Here is a 9,732-nt window from a genome sequence, read left to right on the forward strand (position 1 = left end):
GCGGTGGAAGGGAGGTCCACTTGGTTCATATTTGAATAAAGCAAACATGACAGACAAAAGGCTGACAGCTGTAAATGACATTGTCAGTACAAAAATTATCAGCCAGTTTACAATCTGTTTGCTTATGTTGAACAAACAGAATGTGTGTGGCATCCCTTGGCTTCATGAATGGCAGAAATACTTGCAGGCTCCGGAGAGAGGCAGATATCTGTTCCCTCCCAGCCCTCCCACTATAAGATATCCGTCTGACAGCCACGCTGAAAAGGAAAATTCTCTCCTTCCCCCCTGCCAACCTTCTCCTCCTGCTTTTTTTCTTTAAATGTTTTTAACCCTTCTCTTTTTTTTTTTTTTCCCTTAGTCCTCTTTTTCTCTGTCTTCTCTTACTTTGCCTTAGTTGTGGTTGTTTGGGTTTTTTTCTGTTGGTTGTTTTGAGGGGAGGGCTGCAGCTGGGCACAGCCCGGCGCCGGTGCGGCAGCGGTGCTGGATGGTGCTGGATGAAGCCGTTCGGCAGTGGCGGCATTCCAGGCACCAAACCTGCTGTTACCTAGCGAAAGCTGCGGCCGAACATGCCTCTGTTTCTTTTCTTCCTTTCTTTCTCCTCCTGCCCAGCAGATCCTGGGAGCGCCTTTTGGGGACAGGACTCTGGCGGCATTGTCCGGGCTGCCGTGGTGCGGGCACTGGCGTCAGACCCCTTTGCTCTTCCATTCCTCACACCAGCCAAAATGTTAGCACCCCCCAAAATGTTAGCTGTGACCAAAAAAGCCTTTTTTAATTTGGGCGCAGATTTAACGAAGTAGAGATCCTCCTTCTCTGCAAGTGCAGCTCCAAGGCACGCATGAAACAAGTTGTGGGGTCTCAGCTCAGCACCGTGGGGTGCTCAGGGCGCAGAAACCACCCCCCTCCCCTTGTAAAACCCATCTTTATATGCATATTTATCCCAGGCACTAAATACCTTTTTTTTTTTTTTTTTCCCTGGAGGATTTCTATTGTCATCCTGCATCCTTGGTTGAGTTTTTCCATCTGTTATTTTACAGTCGAACTTTGCAGGAGTTCCAGCCCCGAGGCCCTTACCCCCAGCCCATCCCCGTGGTGTCAGGCCACATTCGTACCACACAGCTTTGCGATTCCTGGAAACAAGCTGCCTGCCAGCACAATGTATTCCTTCATTAAAAAGCAACTGAACCTGAAAGCCCACCTTTGGGTTTCTGATGTGCCCTGCCAAGCCTGCCCATTTTATTCCGGCCTGACCTGAGCCTTACAGATAGAAGGAAACCCGACGGCTTGTTGCAGTGAATCAAGCCCCCTTCTTTTATGTGACTGTAAGGGGGGGAAAGAAAAAAAAAATCCAACCCACGCCAGAATTTGTTTAGTGGCACTTGGCTTGTTTGATCAGAAGAAAAAAATAATGACAGGTGAGTACGGTCTGTGTGGGGCAGATAAAGGGACTAGAACAACACCGGGAGAATACGGCAATTGCTTTCCAGGCAGCCGAGCATCCAAACACAGGCACTCATATGAAAAGTTTATCCAATTATGGCAAACCGGATGACGCTTGTTATGTTGTGTTACTCTTTTCATTTTAATCTAAATTGCCGTTTCTCTCTCTCTGATATGGCAATCGGTCATAAAGGGTTGACCACCATTAAAGCTGTTTGATTTGGAACCCTGTAGTGTTTGACTAAGAGGGTAAATGCAAATTTGATGACAGAATAAGGATAAATTTACATATCAGCTTCAGCTCACATGGAGAGAGTAAACATTCTGTTTATCTCAAGTGTCACTTTATGATTTCAGTAGAATATAAAACTGACCTTGGTCCAGACATTGCAAAAGACCTGAATGAAATATATTGTTGTCTAAATACAATTTACTCAAGTAGAAGTTGTCAGCAAACCCGGCGTAACTCAGCAAACAGGGTTAGACAGCAGGGTCGCCAGGACAAAATTGTTCCGATTGACTCCGAAATGAAAATCTCTGCAGCTTTGTAGCTGGCAAGTGGGTGGGAAAGGGAAAGAGCTTCCCCCGCCGAGGCCGTTCCCTAAATCACGGCTCCTTCTTCCAGCCGCAAGCTGGAGGGGAAATCCAAGGAGCTGCAAACTCTGTGCTGCAGATTTATTTGGGAAAAAAAAAAGTTAAAATGCTACATTCCCTATTTTGATTTTTTACAACATTTTTTTTTTAAACCTTCTGGCTGTTATTCTTTCACTTCCCTTAAGTTTTTACTCAACCTTTACCCAACGTCACCTACAAATATCTGTACCTCAGGTTGCACACGTAATTTGACAGCCCTTTCTTTCTTTTCTGCTGCCCTGGGGTTCGTACTTGTGGGGAAGAAATATGAAACTTTAATGGTTAATGGAGATTCTGTCTCTGCATGGAAATACTTCCAGGCTATTTAAACTACACTGAGCGATTTTCCCCCCTTGCTCCGTCAAATCATCCAAAAGGAAAAGAAATGCAGGAAGGAACAGAGATTTTCTCCCACATCAACTAAGCGGTGCCTAATAAAGGGTCAAAATGTGGAATGCGATGCTTAATGAATGACTTTGTGTATTTAACAGAGAGATGATCAAAACTGACTGAACAAACAAATACGAAAGTAATCGGAACTGATACACAGAAGCAAGAGGAAGGAAAATCTATTTTTCAGGTAACTAAATGAATCAGCTATTGCAATGATGCCGTGGGCTCTCCCCTGAAATGCAGAGCTGCTTGCAAGGCACGGGACCGATGTGAAAGGAGCAGGCAGCGAGCAGGAGGGTTGATTTTGCTCGGTACCCACCCCGGGCACGGTGAAACCGCTGGCGGCTGCTCCGGGCAGAGCCCAGGCACCAGCCGCGCCAGGAGCAGCATGGGCTCGGGGAGACAAAGGCTGGAGGCGAACAAAAGGCAGAGGGAGATAAAGGCGACTCGTGCAGGGTCGCTGGTCTTGTTGCAGATGGGGTTGTTAGTGGGGTTTGGTTATTTGTTAGTAAGAACATCTATATTTTAATGCTTATCTGGACTGCCTAAAATTGCGTTTCCAGGGGTGAACCGCAGGAACTGTTCTGCTGTCGGTGCTACTCCACAACTGGACCCTTAGCGCTCATGTGGTATGAACACGGGTACAATGCGCCAGGCCTGGGTGACACACCGGTTCCCCCAGACCCTGGCATCCGCACCGTGTATTTGCAGCTGATTCATGCTTCCATGGCTGCAATGCTAACATCTTGCAATTGCCGTTTACCTGGGCCCAGCACACGCTTAGGATCCTTTTTTAATTCAGGAGCATCCGTGTAATGAACCTGGCCAAGTCAAGAAGCCTTGTGGTACCGAGTGGGGATGGTTTCGGTCCCGCTTGGGGAGCCACGGGGCAGGGACGGGTGCGGAGGCAGAGCCCTGGGACCCGTCAGCCTGGGTTTGACCCCTGATGTATAGAGCAGAGAGATCGTATGGAGCTACAGCCCCAATGCACCGCTTGTTTCGGAGCTAACACCTCAATAGAAAACAGGGGAAAAAAAGGGGATGGGAGCAGGAAAAATAAACCAAAGCAGATGAAAAAGCCGGGAGAGGCAGCTTTTGCCTGGGACAGCCCTGGGAGAGAGCTCCTGCCCAATCACTTGATCTGTTCCCCCCATTTACAGAGATTATTTGCACTTCTAAAAGCCTGAACAAGGCTGCAGCTCCTGGGGGCCAGGAGCAGGCTGGGAGAACAAGGGATTTGGGCTGACCCCGGGAATTCCCTGCTGCTGTATTGTTTCAGGGCAGCCAAGACTTAGCAAAAAGGGGGCACTTCGCCTTTCGGAGGAAGGAGGGGATGCATCCTCCCTTGCTGGGGAATATCATATTCTGCTGGGTAGGAAGGTTCACATGTTGTCGATTCTGATGTTGTGTTTAAAGATTCCCGGAGAGGAGAAAAAAGTTACTGGGAGAAAGACCCAGGGTTCCCAGCTCCTGTGCTGACCACATTTATCTTAAATTTTGAATCGCAAATGAGATTATTTCTCTATGTTTTCAAAAAAAACATGTTTTTTTGTTTTTAAGAGAGATAAAAGTGCTTGAAAGAAATAAAACTGTGACTTTCCTCTTCTTCCCTGCCCAGGGCCCCTTGGCACAGCTGGTCCTGCACTCTGTTGGGCTTGCAGTACCGCAGGTATTGGCACCCGCTGCCCTTCCCTGGATCTCCTTGGGTGGGCAATTGCCTCGGTGCGATACTCACTCAGTTGATCTTTCTGAGCCCAAGTAACCTGGGCAAAACCTGCCCGGCTTGGGCTTCCCCTTGTTCTGAAGCCCTCTGTTCCTGAAGGTGACTCGGCACAGCTCTATCCTCTTTGCAAAAGGTCATCCCTGTTCTTTCTGTGCCATAACCTGGCAGGGTAGGAGGGAGGGCTCGGCCAGGTGGGCCCTAACGATGATGATGTTACAGGTGCTCTTCGGAGATGAGCCACTTTCCCAGCGAGAAAGGCAAGAGCCTGCTTCCCAGAGTGCAAAGCAAAAGGTGGGTTTTGCCAAAGGAGGATCTGGGATTTGCTGATATTCGGATCCAGGGCAGGAATGAAGAGGACGCCTGATGAAGAAAGTGCCATTAATTCGGGTGAAGGTGGTCCTTATAGACCCATCGCATCCACGATGGTCCAAATCTTCTGCTTCAATCCTCCCCCTCCCAGGTGGTTTTCCAAAGGCTGCTGCCAAAGCAGCCGGCTGAAGGGAGGACCAGCCAAACCTCAGCTCCGCAGAGAGCACCCAGAAAGTGGTGTGCACGGGACCAGGCACTCCTCAACCCTCGAGCCTGCCCCGGAGGACACCAAGGCCACCCTGGAGCAGCTTGCCAGGTCATGGTGGGTCCCCAGCCCCTGCAGAGGGCCGTATGCATTTACCAGCTGCCCAAAGAGCCCCTTCCCTCCTGCTGCTTCTCCTCCTGCTGCTCATCCAACCTCTTGCCAACCTGAGGGTTGGGGCCAGTGAGTGCTGCCAAAACCCACCTGGCCCAACCTCTTGCAGGTGGGCACATCTCACTGAAGCCCCCAGCACCCACTGTCCAGCTTACCACATCCCCCAGGACCTCTGTGGGCTCTGGATGGGGCCCTGCAGTGTGGGATGCCCTTTGCTGCCCATTCCCACTTCTTCCCAGCAGAAAGCCCAGCCCTGTAGCTGGCATAACCCCACCGGCTTTCACACCTCATACCGATCTCCCAAAACCAGGACCGATCCCCTGGGCTGCCACGTGGGAAGTTTGTATCTGAAGCACAGTGCTGCCCAGCGATACCTGTAAAAAGGAGGAAGGTGGCTGCTCTGGGCTTGTAGCTTCGTGAATGTGAACCTTCCCCCGCAGTGGAAACCAGGGCTTATAACAGAGTTGCTGACACCACCTCAATTACTGCTGCACTACCCACTGCCCTGTAATGAAGGAATTTTCCTTTTTTTGCAGCGTGAATACTAATTGAGATGGGCTCCAGAGCAGCACCAGCACAGGAGGATGGTGCCATCTAAAGGAACCGAAGGCAAAGAAGAGCAGCAGCCACCACCAAGGGGGTGCGGAGGGACCAGCCGTATCATTTTAGCTTCAGTAAGGTGGCTCAGCAGCAGGGCTCCAGCTCAGCAGATGCCTCCAGAGGAAGTTTCTGATGGATGCCTGATGGTTTCATGCCACCTTAGAGACAATGGGGTCCCTCATTTGCATAGAATTTTCTTATTTCCTACAAAGCAGATGTTCAAGGGTATTTTCCTCCTAGTACCTTCTTGTTTCCGTCATGTACATAGCTGGTACCAGGGGAATCAAGGGTAACGTTGGACTGTCTGGGATCCTCGATCCATGCCAGGCAGGGCCATCCACCCCAGAGTCAAGTTGTCCTGGTCCTAGAGGACATAATGCTGGTCTTTGGGAACAGATTTTGGAAGTGCCTGTACGCGATGGGTACAAGCTCGGTCCCACCCCGGTGGCCATGCTGGAGCATCAGGGATGGTTACAGCATAGGAACTGGGAACAGGGACCACCATAGGAAAGCTTTTGAGCTAACCAGTCCAAGTCAACCCATGGGCACATGTGCTGACGCTCTGACCCAGCTTCAACTCCCCCTGATGAATTCCCTTTGTCAAGAGGGCTGCAGTCATCCAAAAAATCCTCTTGGCATATGCAGCTAACAAGCCCAAACCAACCCCAGCATTCCTATTTTAGCTTTTTTGAATCACTGCACGCTATGAAAGAAAATCAGTCATGATTTACAGAGCTGCTGCAAGTACCCTGCAAGATGGGACTGCCCGCCAAATTCCAGGTATGTGAGGAAGGCTGACACTTTTGTTCCTGCAATTAATTAATTTTCACCGGGCTTTCACTTTTACAACCTCTTTTTCCACTTCCCAGGTTGCTCAACTCGAAATCAATAAGACCACCCCATGATAAAGACGTCATGCTGAATGTATATGTCATTAATCACTTGAGTTACCTTTCAACCCAGCGAGTTTCCTTTGTTGGAGCCTTCCCTCGAGGTACTGGAAAAACAAACAGACACATTTATAACAACCCCTTAGGGCTAAGTCAACAGTTGCATTCACCTCCTTAATCAACATCTTAGGCTTAACCAAGATCATCTCTAAAACTCCTCAAAGAGCTACAAAGCAGTAACTGTACTTTCCCAGTACAGATAATTGGGATTTTACATGGCATGATGATAGATTTTATTGAAAAAGTTATCCTAACATCGTTGCTCGCTGCTGGGAGTCCTAAATTTGCTGCCCAAACTGAAGCGAGCACTCAGATACGTGATGGCATCACGAAGGCACGCTTGGGCATGTTTTCCAACCATTAATATTTGGCTGCGGTGCAACGGAGGATGAAAGACCTGGAGTCCTTCGCTTTCAACCACCCAAAGCACATATGACACGGACCCGTACAACAGGCCCCGCCATGCCTTGGTCCTATCTTTACACATCTCTTGTAGAAGAACGATGTGGAGGTCGGTGAGAGCTGGGGCAGCCAGGACCATCAGGGCTGCGGCCGCCCTCGGGCACGGAGCTCCCTCCTGGCAGGATGGCACACCTGGCACCTTCCTGGCCGCCGAGCGCAGCGGGCCCGCTGTGGGGTCCGTCTCAGCGGCAGTCCTTCACCCAGCCAGCTCCCCCCTCTCCTGGACCTCTCCACAACCTACTGGGAAGGATAGAGCCTCCGCTGAAGTATTCAAAATATTTTTGAATGAAAGTGTCAGTTCAAGATCCTCAGCATAAAACATACCTAACAAAGCCTATTTGCAAAGTAAATTTACTCTGGATTTCCGATACCTAGGAAAGTTTTTTCTATTATATTTATTTAAAATTACAACAGTTTACATTAGAAACAAGCTCAAACAATTAAGGTAAAAGATAAATAACTGCATACAGTTTAATTTTACAAAATGCAAACATACATCTTTCATTGTTCCATTATCCGAGAATTAAGTGCAATATAATTGTCTGATGTATTGTCGCTGACTTAAATGCTATAAAATTAAATGGACCTGACTTTTATGAAATAATCTTTATTTTCCGTCATCATGCAAGCAGTGGCCTGTGGTGGCTCAGAGTTTTTTTTTGGGGGACACCTTCAAATGAAATGTTTGCTTTCTGCTGCACAGCAGGGTTCCTCTGGATTTCAGATGGCCCAGAGTACTGCCTAGCAAGACGCTGTCCCAGGAAGCAGGAGCTGGAGGTTGCCTTTGGAAAAGTGGGGCTTCATCCAGGCTATTAAGCTGGCAGGAAGAGCTGCGGGATGCTCCGAAGGCTGTGGTGAGCAAGCATGCAATACTTTCCACGCTTTCCTTGCTCCCCACACTGAACGCCCCTGGGGGACACGCTCTTTATCTGGGATGCAATTATAAAAATTGGCTTTGAAATAATCCTTTTAGAACGGGGGAAAAAAAGAAATAACAGGAGGCTTATGCGCTTATGTCGTAAGGCTGGTGCTGTAAATATTAGAGAGACCCGGAAAAGCAGTGTTCTATGAAGAGCGGAGTGCCTGGAGGGCTCAGAAGGAGTGGGTTTGGTCTTTGAGGAATATTCTGAGTCTGAAGGAAGAACAGAGAAAATGAAAACCAATGTTATCTTACCGGGGCCCTGGTACAGAGACTGAAAATGATGACGTTGTTTAATTTTGGAAAAAAATGGGAAAGGAGGCATGTGGCAAAATAACAGCAAATAATGCACAGCCTGGAAAGGGCGGGTGGGAAGACCTGTGTGGTAAGGCGAGCGGGGGGGCAGCCGGAGCCCACCGTGCAGCACCATCAGGGCTCACTGCACAGCACCATCGGAGCCACACTCAGCACTGTTGGAGCCCACCGTGCAGCACCATTGGAGCCACACAGCACCGTTGGAGCCCACCGTGCAGCACCGTCGGAGCCCACTGCGCAGCAGCGCTGCCCTGGGGCAAAGCGACGGCGAGCTGACCGTGTGCCACCGTGGCATCACAGTCCCCGGTGGCCTGAGCCAGGGGCCAAGCCAATGCACTGTGGCTAAAACCAGAAGCACTTGGCGACTAATTGGGGTGTAAGTTACAGATGAATCATATCATTTTGAGTCATGGACCGAGCTCACAAAGGTCTGCAGGTGCTTAGGGATAATCTTGTAAACCCCTATTCCTCCAGCTCTTTGAAGATGCCTGTGGCTTTCAGCAAGCCAAGAGGAGAGGCTGTGTCTCCTGCAGCTTCTGAAGGGCTGAAGCGTGCCCTCCGAAACACTGGCCTTATCCCAGCCATTCGCATCCGTGCTGGAAAGGCAGCTTTCCCCTGTCAGCTCTCCAAGCACCTTTATTCCTCCTTCGTAGCTCCAGTGCCTGCCCGCTTAGGGATTTAGGAGGGGGGGCAGCCCCTGCACCTCACTGCTGCTGCCTCGCTAGCGTCTTATTACACTCACTGAATTATGAAGACCATATTCGTCTTGAAAACAGGCACATTCCTCTTTGCAAGGATGCCTCCAGCTGCCTCCTGGGTGGGCATGAATCACACCAGCCTGCCGAGATTGGCCCTATAACTCCTGTCTGCAGCAGCCCCGGCGCGGGCTGCTTGCATGGAGGATGCTGGCGAATACCAGGAGCGTTTTCCAAGGCAAATCGAGTGTTTCTATAAGACGAGCCCGATGTGCAGTCACTAGAGACCTTGATTTGTGGTGACTCTCACAACAGTGATGTTGAAAGGGCAGACCCTCAGCTGGTGTAAACTGGTACCATTCCCCCCCCCACCCAGGGCCTGGGTCAGCTCGTAAAATGGTGTAACTCAGCATAGCCCTATGGATGTCACTGCATCCCCACTAATTTACCCCTGCTGAAAACCTGCTCCACAGGATGAAAGCATTAACTCTGCCGCTGGACAGTTGCAGAGATGCCTCCCTGCAATCAGAACTGAAAAACTGCAGTGCAACTTTTTTTAGCCCCTTTTTTTCCCCCCTCTTCCACCCCCCCCCTTTTTTCTTCCCCCCCTTTTTTTTTTAATAACCCTTTAATTCTTCCCTTTACAGCTGCATTCTCTGTTGTCTACTCCTGCATCCACAAAGAGGGGCTGCTAAAGGAGAAGCCGGCATGCTAATAACTCACTACCTAGGCAGTTGCAATGCCCCAGCCTTCACTCGCACCCCCAGACAAAAAGGCCATGTGTCACAGCCCCGAGACAAATGCTCCTGGCACAATGCTGCGACACAAGTGAGGGGGCCGGAGGTCAAAAGTTATTTGTGTAAGCTGGTATGCTTTCAGCAGCAAGACATAGCTGGGACAAAACTTTAAAGGTCAGTCTT

The 9,732-nt window shown here is 49.7% G+C and overlaps 1 long non-coding RNA gene across 2 annotated transcripts in view; it reads left to right on the top strand.

Moving 5' to 3' along the window:
- LOC130157716 (uncharacterized) overlaps positions 1-9,041 on the top strand; it is a 53,746-nt gene extending 44,705 nt beyond the window's left edge. Inside the window, exons 4-8 of one of the 2 annotated variants that reach the window (XR_008824983.1) lie at positions 2,562-2,650; positions 4,082-4,132; positions 4,406-4,817; positions 5,408-6,251; positions 6,341-9,041. This is a non-coding gene — a long non-coding RNA (uncharacterized LOC130157716). Of the gene's footprint in view, positions 1-2,561; positions 2,651-4,081; positions 4,133-4,405; positions 4,818-5,407 lie in introns of both variants that reach the window. The other variant, XR_008824982.1, reaches the window with a different exon arrangement.
- Positions 9,042-9,732: the final 691 nt, after the last annotated feature.

The sequence above is a fragment of the Falco biarmicus genome, chromosome 12 (genome assembly GCF_023638135.1).
Source record: "Falco biarmicus isolate bFalBia1 chromosome 12, bFalBia1.pri, whole genome shotgun sequence".
Lineage (NCBI taxonomy): Eukaryota > Metazoa > Chordata > Aves > Falconiformes > Falconidae > Falco > Falco biarmicus.